Here is an 11,046-nt window from a genome sequence, read left to right on the forward strand (position 1 = left end):
AGGTCCTTGTTTATAATAAGAATTAGTTCTGAAACTCTCTCTCTCTCTCTCTCTCTCTCTCTCTCTCTCTCTCTCTGCATTACATCATAAACAGACATTTATTTCCCTCTACACATCTCTGCATAAATAACAGTTTTCATTACATTTGCTGGGTAAATCTACAACCTCGACATTTGTCCTTCTCGCTACATCTACAACCTAACATCTGAATTATGGATCTACAGCATAACATGTATTGATAAACGTCAATAACATAACATCTGTAATATAAATTTGCAATCCAACCACATTATACATCTAAAACATAACATCTGTATTATACATCTGTAACCTAACATCTAATTATACATCTACAACCTAACATTTGTATTGTAAATCTACAAAATAACATTTGTAACCTAACATCTATAATTTACATCTACAATCTAACATCTGTATTATACATCTACAACCTAACATCTGTATTGTAAATCTACAGCATAACATCTGCAATATACATCTACAATCTAATATCTGTATTATACACCCACAACCTAACATCTGTATTATGTATGTCTATAACCTAACATCTGTATTATAGTATATGGCTGTAACCTAACATCTGTATTATACTCTACAGCACATCAGTAATATACATCTACAACCTAACATTTGTATTACACATCTATAACTAACATCTTTATTATACTCACAGCACATCTGTAATATACATCTACAACCTATTATTCTTACTTCTCCAACCTAACATCTGAACATCCCATCTTCCACGCAGATGTATCTACAGTATAACACCGGTATCATAAATCTACAACCTAACACCTGTATATTATACATCTACAACCAAACAAGTATGCACATCATAACAGCCACGCTCCCAGCGCCTCGTCCGTAAGCATCCAACACCTGGCAACCTGAGCCGACCGTCCCAGAGCGTATATTTCGTCACACACTCACCATCACTCCGCTTTCTCTCTCCTTTAGGCTCGAGCCTCCGTGGCACAATCGGTTAGCGCGTTCGGCTGTTAACCGAAAGGTTGGTGGTTCGAGCCCACCCGGGGGCGGTATATTTTGTATATTTTTTTTTGTGTATATTTGATGAATATTTTATTAAGGAAGGGACGTCTGTAATAGATTGAACAGCTGGAGGATATTTAGTGACTGGTTCAGATTGACTGTTGCGAGTTGCCTTTGATTTTGTATGTTTTTTGTATATTGGCTCCATTTTTGTGTATATTTGCCGAATATTTTATCAAATAAAGGGATGTCTGTAATAGATTGAAAGATAGCCGGAGGGTTTTGTCAATATACATAGTGAGTGGTTCAGTTTGACAGTTTCGAGTTACGGGGGATTTTGTATATTTTTGTGTATATTGGCTGAATATTTTACTGGATAAAGTAACGCCGGTAAATAGATTGTAAGGGAACTAGAGGATTTGTCAATATACTTAACGACTGGTTCGTGTAAAGTTTGTTTTTGTATGTTTTCGCATATTTTTTTTATATTTGTTTTCGTAAATTTGTTGAATAATTGACCTCATTTGGCACTGAAGGTTTTATAAATATACCTGAGGATTGCTTCAATTACGTACTCATATTTTGTTTGTGTTTTTGAATGTTTGTATATTAGTTTTTGTATATTTGTTGTATATTTGACTTCATTTGGAGCTTAAGATTTCGTAAATGAACCTAATGGCTGGTTCACTTTGACAGTTCCGTGTTTTTTTTATGTTTTAAATAATAATAAGTTTTTGTATATTTGTTGCATATTTGATTTCATTTGGAGCTCAAGGTTTTGCAAATGAACCTAATGACTGGTTGGCTTTGACACTTCGGTGTTTTTTTTTTTTTGGTGGGGGGGGGGTATTTGTATATTAGTTTTTGTATATTTGTTGAATATTTGACTTCATTTGTAATAATTGATAAACATTAACTCCAACTCCCGCATATTTTCCTCTTCAATAAATGACAAGGCTTTGTCTTCATGAGGAATTTTCATTTATAATTTTTTCTCCGGGGTTGTTTTGTTTGCTTATTTTGGTTTCCTGACTTGTATATAGGATACAGTCTCTCTCTCTCTCTCTCTCTCTCTCTCTCTCTCTCTCTCTCTTTTACGTCGTCATTTATAGGCAGTCCTTCGACCAAAATGTTTAAAAAAAAAGAAAAAATCGTGTGATATTATGCAGCGCTTTTTAAGACCCTGTATAATTTATATGTTCGGAGACTCAAGTAACTGGAATTTTAATGAACATGACCTAATTAACTCTCTCTTGGGGGGGAAGAGTGGGGAGTCTGGGGGGCAGCCATCAAGCTCAGAGGGGAACGGGGTTGGGGGCGCGGGATTGCTTTAGGTATTTGCAGTGGAATTATATATGCGTGGGCGCTTGACTGAATGAGCAACTTTACTTTGCGTCACGTATTTTGACGCATAGCTGCATCAGCAGCTGAGAGAGAGAGAGAGAGAGAGAGAGAGAGAGAGTTGGTTCCAGAAGCTTACAGAGTTGTTATGTGTACATGTGTATGTAAGGCCTTGTACGTATATTGGCATACTACCTCATGAGAATTGCAAGATATAACTTTTATCTTTTAAAGAAGCCGAGAGGTTCTCTCTCTCTCTCTCTCTCTCTCTCTCTCTCTCTCTCTCTCTCTCTGTAATGACAAACCGGCATTCCACCAATTAAGGAACCAAGCGAGATTGTGGTTTCCTATACTGGGGTTTTGAAAAAGCATGTAAGGCCCCCCCCCTTCCCCTTCCCTCTCCCCTCCCATCCTCCTAATATTGAAGATAAATGACGAGGGAGACGTACGCAAGCAGAGGAAGTCGCTTTTCAAACGAGAAATTTAAATATTGCAAATTAAAATACGAGAAAAATTATTATCTGTATGAGAAGAAGGTCCCATTGGACAATCAAATATATATATTAATATATAGTAATGTATTAATATATAATGATATATTATTTGGCGGAAGATAATTAAAATAGAAGAAAGGTTATTTACATGAGAAGAAGGTCCATGAAGTCCCAGTACCATTACAAGTATTTATGGCTTGCAATGGCACTGGGACTTTATGGACACCCTGTAGTTTTAAAACCACGGCCCTTATAACATTCCATTTCACAACCATAGCGTAATAGGTCATTTGCGTCATAAAAATGAGTTAAAAGAATAAAAGAAAATGCGTATTTTTATGGTCACTGTTGTTTAATGCGTTTCCTCATTAACAGTTCATGAGTGTGCTCTCTCTCTCTCTCTCTCTCTCTCTCTCTCTCTCTCTCTCCTCGGATGGACTAACTAGTCTTTGAGACATCCTAATCCTTGTAACTCTCTCTCTCTCTCTCTCTCTCTCTCTCTCTCTAACTCCAAGAACATTTATTCTCAGATGTCAGCTCTCTCTCTCTCTCTCTCTCTCTCTCTCTCTCTCTCTCAGTGGCGGGTTTATTTAAGGGGAGGCAAAATGCTGATTTCCTGGAATCCATTCTGACTGGGCGTTAAAAATGGCAGCCTTTTCTTCAAATGCTCGTTTCCCACGTAATTGCGGCTGGAACGACCCTAGTTTACAAGTAAGAATGTATGACTGGAGAGAGAGAGAGAGAGAGAGAGAGAGAGAGAGCTCCTGGCAAATAAGAAATCATTCTTCTTGTCGGTTGGATTGGCGAGGTCCTAATTTACGAGCGAGAAATTACATGAGAAATTATTCTTTTATGTGTTGAGGAATGAGAACACATAAAGAGAGAGAGAGAGAGAGACAGACAGACAGACAGACAGACAGAGAGAACTTACAAAGGAGAACAATTAGCCCGTTGCTGGAAAAGAGAGAGAGAGAACTTACAAATGAGAACAATTAGCCTGTTGTTGGAAAAGACAGAGAGAGCTAACAAATATATACTCTTGGTGTTGAAAGAGAGAGATAGAGGGTTACAAGGATTAGGATGTCTCAAAGACTTGTTAGTCCTTCCGAGGAGATATCGAAGGAGTTACAAGGATTATTCTTGGTGTTGGAAGACAGTGAGAGAGAGAGAGAGGGGCTTGTAAATTTGAACAATTCCTCTCTTGACTGACAAAGGCCTTTACAGACAGAGAATGCAGTGCACCTCATACTTTTTTCTTAAAATACAACATGACAGCATCACGGGAAGAAGTAAAGTTGAAAATGGCCCCCTATACGACAGGTTTGCACTTACAGGGGAAAAAGTTGAATTTTTTTATAGTTAATATTACTTTTTATCAAGTTTTGAGCACCTGGGACATTACCTGAACACTCTGACAGGTGTGTGTGTGTTTTTTTTTTTTTTTTTTTGCGCCAACGTCAGTTAAAAGCACAAAGGCTGTGAACTAACATATGTGCTTGCTTGATTGCTTGTCAGTTTGAACTAACATATGCTTGCTTGATTGCTTGTCAAGTTTGCCTCCCGTCATCAAAACTATCTCCAAAAAGTTACTCGTGTCAGGTATATAGGGCCGTAGAGCAAGCTTGGTTTGGTTACATTTGAAGATGGATCCGAGATATATTTCGATAGTAAATAATTACCCACTTTCAGGAACCCTGCCCCTGAATTACTCATCTCAACCCGGGGGTTTTCCACCCCCCCCCCTCCCTAAGTAACCCCTGGATTATAAATTGAGGCCATTAGATTGTATATAATCGATTGGCTCTCTAATTTTGATGCTTGTAATCGATTGGCCGAAATTGTGACAATTGTATTAGTTGGCTCATCACTGATTATGATTGTCATCGTGTTATACTTACAATCTTTTTTCATTTCCTACTGTTGTTGGATATATATATATCTATCAATCTATCTATCTATATATATATATATATATATATATATATATATATTTATATATATATAGAGAGAGAGAGAGAGAGAGAGCAGCTCGAAATCGCACGCGTAATCAGACCCGGGTGTCGCTAAATGACCTCTCGCAAGGCAGCGAACGAACCCGGGTCTCCTTGAGGACTCCTACCCCCTGGACAACTACCCCCCCCCCACCCCTTCCTCTTCCTCCTCACTATTAATTCTGTCATCTCGTTGGTTCTCTCTCTCTCTCTCTCTCTTCTCTCTCTCTCTCTCTCAATTCTTCTTCGTCTTCTTCTTCATCTTCTTCTAAGTCATGTCTCCTTCCATTTCTCTCTCTCTTTCTCTACTCTCTCTCTCTCTCTCTCTCTCTCGGCCTCTCTCTCTCTCTACACCTCCTATTTCATCCGCTACTTCTGTACAACAGCTGGTTAGTCTCTTTAATACATTTTTTTTTATTTCCTATTTCCAAAAAAAAAGATACATAAATGTTATAATGTATATATATATATATATATATATATATATATATATATATATATATATATATATATATATTTGTGTGTGTGTGTCTGTATCTTGTCCCAGGCGCGTTTCCCTCCGAGCAAAAAAAGAAAAAAAAAATTAGCATACGTTTCCTGGCTATATCCCAAATTTGCATATATTCCACATCGCGCCTATCAGCAATCACATCATCCCACTACTGTGTGTGTGTGTGTGTGTCTCCTCTCTCTCTCTCTCTCTCTCTCTCTCTCTCTCTCTCTCTCTCTCTTTTTACGACGTTTTAAAAGTGCTACGGGTGTTTATATGATGGACGTTTCGAGAACTGTAAATAAAGAAATGTGAGGTAGTTACAATTTTTTTCTTTGGTAAGAATTTCTCGCATGGTTTTTTGTTTAAATACCTCATGATTTGTTGAGTCATTTATCAATACAGTTGCAAATATCAGGTGTATATATTTCTCTCTCTCTCTCTCTCTCTCTCTCTCTCTCCTCTCTCATCTCTCTCTCTCTCGTGTGGAAAAGTCGATTCATACTTGTAAGTTTATTTTCATTTATTTTGTTCATGAAGAACATTTAACATATTTAAACTCCCATGTCAGTGATGTATATATATATATATATATATATATATATATATATATATATATATATATATATATAGTGTGTGTGTGTTTGTGCGTATAAATACATATACATACATAAATATACAACTTCAGCTACAATTAATTATATGCTTGGTACATTCACAAAGAGAAAAGACATAAAGGCATATATTCTCTCTCTCTCTCTCTCTCTCTCTCTCTCTCTCTCTCTCTCTCTCTCTCTCTCTGTACAACCTTCGCCTTTGTTCTGCTCTCTCTCCATAATTGGGTATTATATATTCTCCCCTTCTGTCAGCTGCACACCGAATTCAGGGTAATTTGCTAAATGCACCTGTGTGAAGACATACTTAGGTCTTTCATATTAAATTCACCTCTCTCTCTCTCTCTCTCTCTCTCTCTCTCTCTCTCTCTCTCTCTCTCTCTCTCACATTTCATTATTAGTCCTTCGTAGAGATGGTGAGACTCTCTCTCTCTCTCTCTCTCTCTCTTCATTTTAATGTTTGTCTGCCTGTACGACACAACTTTAACTTAGCCAGATCAGATCTTTCGACCAGATGTCTTCAGTTGATTGCAAATGATTTAGGTATTCAATATTTGCAATTTCAACATTTTAATATTCAGCTTTGATATTCTTGTGTAACACTGGTAGTGTCTTTAATACTTTTAAATCGTTATTTAAATTATTAATTTTTTATTGAATATAGAGTATATAATATATTTGTGTATATTATATACACACTCATACTATATACTGCGCTCTGAGTTCTATTTCAAATATAAACACCAATTCCATCATAACGGCAAAAATACGAGACAAGTCATTTTAAATATTTTTAATCGCTTCAGTTACAAAAAATGAAATAAAAGAATAAAAAACAGAAAGATTAAATGAAAGATCTCGTCTTATTCCATCTATTGAATCATTTCTACATATTATGACATTTCCCCGACAGTCACTTAAACATTATTTTTTTTTTTTTTAGCTAACAAAGCTTTTTTTTTTACTATGACTTTTTTTTTATTAATTTCCTTTGTCGTTAGCACACAAACGCGTGATTTTACGAGGGTTAATATAAAATATGTTGTAAAAGGTTTCGTACGCGAATTTTATCTTTTATTATTTTATTTTATATATAATCCTCCGTGGAAAAAATGTAGGAAGGTTTTATTACCCCTTGCAATTATATATATATATATATATATATATATATATATATATATATATATATATATATATATATAATATTTTTCGTTCTATTTTTAATGATGGGTGGGGGAAGGAGGGGGAGGCTGTAGCTTTAAAAGGGGTGTGGTTTGAGGGAAAGGGTAGTGTTGTATTTATAAAGGGGGGTCGGAAATGGAATGGTCATTATATTTATAAAGGTGTGACCTTACCTTACCTTACAGACCTTACATCTTGTTCGGGTTACTCCAGGTCCCTCAGCATGAGGCACCTCTAATGTCTACCAGAAAATTGCTAGTGCATCTTCCGGTATATTTTGCATCTTCCAATCTTGGATGGTCTGGGATGCAGCTTAGATATTTGTCGAACTTATTCTTAAACACATCTACGCTCACTCCTGATATATTCCTCAGATGAGCTGGCAACGCATTTGAACAGACGATGCATTGTCGATGCTGGTGCGTAGTGGATTAATGTCGTGTGTGCTTTCCTTAGTTTTCGTGGTATAGTTTTGGGCACTATTAATCTACCCCTGCTTGCTCTTTCTGATATTTTCGGCAATTCCTTCTATTTGTTTCCATGCCTGTATTATCATGTAGCGTTCTTTTCTCCTTTCTAGACTATATAATTTAAAAAATTGTTGTCTTTACCAGTAGTCAAGATCCTTAACTTCTATTCTAGCTGTAAAAGACTTTTGTACACTCTCTATTTGTGCAATATCCTTTTGGTAGTGTGGGTACCATATCATATTGCAATATTCAAGTGGACTACGAACATACGGTTTAGAAAGCATAATCATGTGTTCAGCTTTTCTTGTTTTGAAGTACCGTAACAACATTCCCATTTTTGCTTTGCATTTTGCCAATAGAATTGCTATTTGATCATTGCATAATATGTTCCTATTCAACTCACACTAAGGTCTTTAACTGCTTCCTTATTTGTGATTTTCTCATTATTAGGTCCCCTATATGCATATAGCTTTCCTTCGCTATCTCCATAATTTATTGATTCAAATTTATCTGAGTTAAATACCATCCTATTTACCTTTGCCCATTCATATATTTTGTTAAGGTCTCTTTGTAGCGAGTTCCTATCTTCATCACAAGTAATTTCTCTACTTATTCTTGTGTCATCAGCGAAACTACTCACTACCGAGTCCTTATCATTACTGTCTATGTCTGCAATCATAATAACAAACAGCAATGCAACTAGCACCGTACCTTGTGGCACACCGGATATTACCGTAGCTTCATCCTATTTCTCATCGTTTGCAATAACTGTCTGGTTTCTGTTGTGTAAAAATTCTTTTATCCATATTCCTACTTTGTGCACTATATTATGTTTTCTAAATTTCTTCGCTAATATATTATGATCTACCTTGTCAAAAGCTTTTGCAAAGTCTAGATAAACCACATCTGTTTCTTTTCCGTTTATCATATTTTTATATATGTTCTCACGGTGGACTAACAGTTGGGTTTGTGTACTTTTTCCGGGTACAAAACCAAGTTGTCTTATATTAAACAAATCATTTTTTATTAAATGTTTCATAATATTTTTCTTCATTACCCTTTCATACACTTTTATAATATGTGATGTTAGACTCACAGGCCTATAATTACTTGCCTCTAGTCTTGATCCACTTTTCAAAGCAGGGGTAATATATGCTAATTTATGCTCATCATAAATCTTGCCTGTATCTACACTTTGCCTTAATTATATTGCAAGGGGCTTTGCGATAGAATGAACTACTTTCTTTAACAAAATATCAAGGACACCATCAGTCCCAGCTGCTGATCCATTTTTAATTTCATTAATAGCCTGCACAATATCGGCTTCATTAGTATCTATGTCTGATAAATATTCACTATTTTCATCCCTTACTTCTGTATCATTATCTTCATTATCAATTCTAAGGGTAAATTGTCTCTTATATCTTTCTGCTAATATATTGCATATTCCCTTTTTTTTTCATTTGTTAATCTCCCTTCATTTCTTAGAGGGCCTATTTACATTCTTCTTTTATTCATCTTTTTTCCATATGAGTACAATAGTTTGGGGTTTTGCTTGATATTTACTAGGGTTTTTTCTTCCAAGTCCCGTTTTTCATTTTCTTTTGATTGTCTAATCTTTTATTCTGCATTTTCTATCTTACTTAGGAAGTGGTCATTATATTTATAAAGGGGATGTGGAGGGGTAATCATTGTATTTATAAAGGGGGAGTGATCATCATAATATTTATAAATGAGAAGGGGAGGGAGTGGTCATTATTAGGGTGGGGAAGGGGTGATCATTGTATTTATAAATGGGTGGGGGAGAGAGTGATCATTATATTTATGAAGGGGTGTGAATTTTGGAACCGAGTGGTCATTATAAAGGGGGGTGGGGGAGGGAGTGGTCCTTATATTCATAAAGGGGGTGGGGAGGGAGTGGTCTTATATTTATGAAGGGGTGTGAAGGGAGTGGTCATTATAAAGGGGGTGGGGGAGGAGTGGTCATATAATTCATAAAGGGGGGGGAAAGGGGTGGGTGGGTAAGGGGTGTCATTATAAAGGGGGCGGGGTGTTGTGGAAGGGGTTGATCATTGTATATAAAGGAATGGGAGGGAGTGGTTCATTTAAAATAAAGGGATGGGGGAGGAAAAGAAGTGGTCATTATAGAGGGTATATGGAAGGGGTGATCATTGTATTTATAAAGGGGATGGAAGGGGTGATCATTGTATGTATAAATGAGTGGGGGAGGGAGTAGTCATTATAAAGAGGGTGAGGAAGGGGTGATCATTGTATTTATAAAGGGGTGGGGTAGGGGTAGACCAAAAAAAAAGCATCATATACACACACCATTGTAATAATCTCTCCGACGTTGCAAAAGTCACACACGAAAAAAAATAAATATAATATAATAATTGCAAAACATTGCTATGCTAAAATACAACAGTAATTGTTTGCATTCTGGAGAAAAATGCTGATATTAATTATACCAAAAAATTCGAGCGTGTAATCATCACTTTGATGAGTGGAGTTTTATTCGCTAATTACTTTTATAACTAAAAAAAGGGGGGGTTGGGGGTTGCCGGGGCTAATTGGGCCCCTTCATTAAATATCCTATAAACTGATAAAGCCTTGCTGAAAGGTACAACTACCCTCTCTCTCTCTCTCTCTCTCTCTCTCTCTCTCTCTCTCTCTCTCTCTCTCTCTCTCATTGATTTTTGTAGGCCTTCTCACTTATAGGGGCTTACTTCAAGAGGGCATTATATTTAAGTTCATATCACTATGTGTGTGTGTGTGTTCGTAACGTTCTTATGTTTGCTTGAGTAATTTATTATGTTCTTTTATATTCTTAGTCTGATATGTTGTCACGTTTTTCATTGATTTATGAATGTATGTATACGTATGTATGTATGTATGCACACACACACACACACACACACCCACACACACATATATATATATATATATATATATATATATATAAAATATATATATATTTATATTTTGGCCTTTTGTGAAAAAAATTCAAATTCAAATTAAATATATACCCACTGATTTTAAAGAAGTAATCAAGGTTATGCAAATAAGAATGATGTTCAGTAGAGTTCAACGAAAGGTTGATAATAATAATATAATCGCCAGGTGACGTTGGAAGATTGGTCACCATGAATTGTACCCGTTACTAAATCTACAGTTTTATATAACAATAAACAAGGCGATAGACGCTACTTTGGTCTTACATGACCCTGATAAGAAGTGGGAAATGTCACACTGGCAAATTATTAGAAAGTGTAGGAGAGAAAATGAAACGGTATCTTTTTCAAGGTCAAGATGGATTTTATGTAAGCAAAAGGTAAAAGAAGTCTTGGGTGATGCTATTCTCTCTCTCTCTCTCTCTCTCTCTCTCTCTCTCTCTCTCTCTCAAATTCAATATACTTGAATGATAGCCGTCATGCAAAAGATTCTTTAAAA

The 11,046-nt window shown here is 36.0% G+C and overlaps 1 non-coding gene across 1 annotated transcript; it reads left to right on the plus strand.

The window, feature by feature from the left end:
* Window positions 1–987: 987 nt before the first annotated feature.
* Trnan-guu (transfer RNA asparagine (anticodon GUU)) lies at window positions 988–1,061 on the plus strand. Its single transcript has one exon. It is a non-coding gene; the product is annotated as a tRNA-Asn (tRNA).
* Window positions 1,062–11,046: the final 9,985 nt, after the last annotated feature.

This window comes from Macrobrachium nipponense, chromosome 25 (assembly GCF_015104395.2).
Source record: "Macrobrachium nipponense isolate FS-2020 chromosome 25, ASM1510439v2, whole genome shotgun sequence".
Classification (NCBI taxonomy): domain Eukaryota; kingdom Metazoa; phylum Arthropoda; class Malacostraca; order Decapoda; family Palaemonidae; genus Macrobrachium; species Macrobrachium nipponense.